This window comes from Erinaceus europaeus, chromosome 10, assembly GCF_950295315.1.
Source record: "Erinaceus europaeus chromosome 10, mEriEur2.1, whole genome shotgun sequence".
NCBI lineage: Eukaryota > Metazoa > Chordata > Mammalia > Eulipotyphla > Erinaceidae > Erinaceus > Erinaceus europaeus.
Window position 1 is genome coordinate 121,603,928 of NC_080171.1, and position 3,737 is coordinate 121,607,664.

The window sequence follows — 3,737 nt, forward strand, 5'->3', positions numbered from 1 at the left end:
CCCCCTTCTCCTTCTCCTCCTCCTTCTCCTCCTTCTTCTGCTCCTTCTCCTTCTTCTCCTTCATCTCAAATGTTGTTTTCACATCTTTAAATGTAGTCTTATGTTATTAAAAACTCCTGAAACGTGCCTTGTTTCTTTCTGCTCTCCCCACTCCACCCTCTCATCCTTTACACCTTTGCTAATTATCTAAGAGATGAGGAAAGTTGCATGTAAGTGAAATTTGTCAGCGCTGATGAATTAGATCCTTGCAAAGGGTTCAAAGGAGGGAGAGAAGATAGTTAGGAAATAAAAGTCACACCATTTTTAATAAATAATGAGAAAATGTCTAGCCATCGCCATGAATGACTCACCCACCGGAGGCATTAACAGCCTAACTTAGACGCGCCATAATACTGGCAGGGAAGAGCAACTCATCAGCAAGAAGTCTTTTCCATCTTCCTGGGTGTAAAATGCCCCAGGGATTATTTTACCCCACTTCCAGTGGATGGCAATAGGTACTTTTACTGACCTCTTGATGAAAGAATTCTGCTAAGAAATATTGTGATCTTGCATAAGATTTGGGAAGACATGATCTGTCTTCCAAGAAGGATATTGACTCCTGGTCTCTGCAGAGCTGATTTGGCATGACCCTACAGCTTAAGCCTTCCCTTTTTTTAGTCTCCAGTCTGATCAGGGAACCCAAGCAGCAGGAAAGTTCTGATGTCTCTCCTGTGCTTTATTGGTCTGCAGGTCTGGAAGGCATACAATGGGCAAGCATCAGGAGCCGGGCGGTGGCACAGCGGGTGAGGCAGGTCTGCAGATGTCTGTCTTTCTCTCCTCCTCTCTGTCTTCCTCTCCTCTCTCCATTTCTCTCTGTCCTATCCAACAATGATGACATCAACAACCACAATAATAACTATGACAACAATAAAAAACAAGGGTAACAAAAGGGTAACAAAAAACAAACAAAAACCCTAATAATAATGGACAAGCATCATTGTCATGACTTGACATGTCAGTTTTTAACCTTTTTCCCTGCCACCATTCATTAAGCAACTACATATACAAAAATTATTGTTTCAGGCTGGGGGGTTATGGATCCACCTGCCAACGCCCACGTCCAAAAGAGAAGCAATTACAGAAGCCAGAACTCCCACCTACTGCATCCCCATACATTTTGGTTCATACTCTCAGCGGGAGAGATATGATGGGGGAAGATGAATAGAGGGTTCTGAACCCCAACTCCATCAGGACCAGGAGAGAGAGGAGGAACAGGGAGGAACATTTGGATATAGTAATAGGTGTGTGTGTGTGTGTGTGTGTGTGTGTTTGTCTTGAAAAGGAAGAGAGGATGGGACTAGAGTGGGGGAAAGGGGAGGAAAATATATACAAATCTATACAAATAGTTATACAAGTAATAGTTAACCCATATCTGCAACCTTGGGAGAATGGCTGTATATTGGTATGCTTCTAAATCCTGCTTATAAGACCTTCTGTTTTGATCATCACATTAGGTTCGCTTGTGTTACTTATGATGTATTCTGTTTACATAGCCACTGTTGACTGAAACCCCCCCTGCCTCTGGACATTGGTTTAATCCTCACTGGTTTGAGTTTTTCCCTTCTCCCCGCCCCCTATCCTACGTAATTCCTTGTTCCTGACTCTTCCGCCTCAGGAGAGATGCAGGAGAAAATTGTGTTGTGATTAGAAGAGATTAGATTGTCAATAAAGAGATACTGCTTCCCAGCTCAGCCATGAGTCCCTGGTCATCTCTCTGTCCCGCCCGTGAGGCTATTCCGGCAGCTGCAGCTGCCAATGGAAGGACGGAGGCTACAGAACTCTGGTGGTGGAAACAGTGCAAAGTTGTACCCCTGTGATGTTGTAATTTTGTAAATCAGTATTAAATCACTATTAATTTTTTAATTGTTTCTTCCTGGCAACCAATCCCTTGGCAATGGGTACTGAAGCACAATTCCCAGACAAGACAACATCTTCACAGGGATGAAGTCACTTGCCTAGATTCACAGTTACTAAGTAAGAGTCAAAGCAGCCTGACGCTTAGAGTGAGCCTTTCCACTTCACTAGGCTTCCTCTTGCCTGCAATGTGGAGCAGTTATTAGTTATTTATTATAAGCTCTCTGTGCATAAACATAGATCTTTGAAGACCTAGCCTCCTTAAAGCCAGCCCAAGCCTTCTAATGTCTAAATTCATGACTTTCCCTTCGAGTGGTGGTGTTCTCTCTGTTGCTGTCCAGGCTATCCGGTCTCCTGTGGCTTTTCCCCAGAATCCTAGTGTTAGGCCCCTCTAATGGCATTTCCCTGAAATGTCTACCATTGCCTCTCTCCACCATCTGTACAGAATGAGAGTCCAAGGGAGAAGCTGGTAGTCCTTCGTTAGATTCCATTTCAAACACAGGATTCAAATATTCACAGTTCATGAACCAAACTATAACATGGTGGACTTTACATACATTTTCCCTCGCTGCTTCTATGCAGAGTACTTTAACTATAAGTGAACATTCTAGTTTTGACAGAGGACTAACTTTGTCAGGTGTAGGAGGTGGGGAAAAAATAGACTTAATCTAACTATGAGAAAAGTATCATGAGAGTTTTAAAAAATCCTTTTCTAAGCACCTTTCCCACCTACATTCCCAGTCAAAAAGAATGTTACCAAATATCTTTTTCTAAAACACGTCCTTTGAGTTCTGTGAAACAGTAATTTTTCAAGAGCATACAGGAAAAAAAAAGAAAAAAGTTTTCTTCTAGAGAGTCTTGACAGAGATGTTCCTGGTAACCTGATGATATATAAGACCCCCCTCGAGGGGCTGCAAAAGTAGAACTATTTTCACAATGAAATTAAGACATTATTAGCTTCTGAAAAGTAGTAGTCTTTTTAAATTTGTTTTACACATTATTTATTATTACTGGGCTGAGACAGAGAGAGAACGAGGGGAGAGTAGAGAAGGAGAGAGACAGAGAGACACCTGCAGCCCTGCTTCACCACTAGCGAAGCTTCAGGTGGGGACCCGGGGCTTCAGCCTGAGTCTCTGAACAACACTGTAGGGTGTGTGCTTAACCAGATGCGCCATTGCCTGGCCCTTAAATTCATGTTCTTTCTTGAGTGTCCAGTGGGGCTTTCTTCAAGCCCTATAGTATCTAAAGTCATCATTCTTTGAGTAGCATATATTCTGCTATTCTCTCTTTTACATTCTTTTTTAAAATTAATTTATGTATGTATTTATTTTTCCTTTTATTGCCCTTGTTTTTTGTTGTTATTGTTATTGTTATTGGTTGCTTTTGCTATTGTCGGATAAGACAGAGAGAAATGGAGAGAGGAGGGGAAGACAGAGAGGGGGAGAGAAAGACAGACACCTGCAGACCTGCTTTACTGCCTGTGAAGCAACTCCCCTGCAGGTGGGGAGCCGGGGGCTCAAACCGGGATCCTTATGCCGGTCCTTGCGCTTCGTGCCATGTGCGCTTAACCCGCTGCGCTACCGCCTGACTCCCCTCACTTTTACATTCTGTGTCTGGTATGAACACTCACTCAAAGTTAACCATCAGCAAAAATGCATGGAACCAGATGGCATTTGGTATTTAGTGTCCAGATGGGGGATACCAAATAAGGAACCACTCTGTCCACACTCAGTGAATGAACGACAATCTGAAGCACTCAGGTTCAACCAGAGTGTCTGTCAGCAGTCTTTCAAGCATAGCAAGAAAATTAGAGACAAAAAGATAGGTCTGTTGGCCCAGGCCCT